We start from the raw sequence: 427 nt of genomic DNA on the forward strand, positions 1-427 counted from the left end.
GTAGGCTCACGATTTTAGGGCAGAAAAACTACCCAGATAGCACATCTCGCCGGATTATTAGGAACAGCAGTGTTGCACACAAAATTCAACGGAGATGTCTAACATTATAGATGCAGAGCCACTGGCTATTTAATACACAGCACATTTTCTCACCGGGTCTGGTTTCTGGGGCTCACTGAATGTACATACTGTACTTAATAATAGCTGTTTACCAGCTCCATCTGGTATGCAGGATGAGACCCTCCCTCCCGCAGACTGTCTGGCCAGAGTGGTGCATGCTCTGGTTATCTCCCGCTTGGATTACTGCAATGCACTCTATGTGGGGCTACCTTTGAAGGTGACCCAGAAACTACAACTAATCCAGAATGCGGCAGCTAGAGTGGTGACTGGGAGCGGCCGCTGAGACCATATAACACCGGTCTTGAAA

This window comes from Podarcis melisellensis, assembly GCF_964234715.1.
Source record: "Podarcis melisellensis genome assembly, chromosome: 9".
Taxonomy (NCBI): Eukaryota; Metazoa; Chordata; class Lepidosauria; order Squamata; family Lacertidae; genus Podarcis; species Podarcis melisellensis.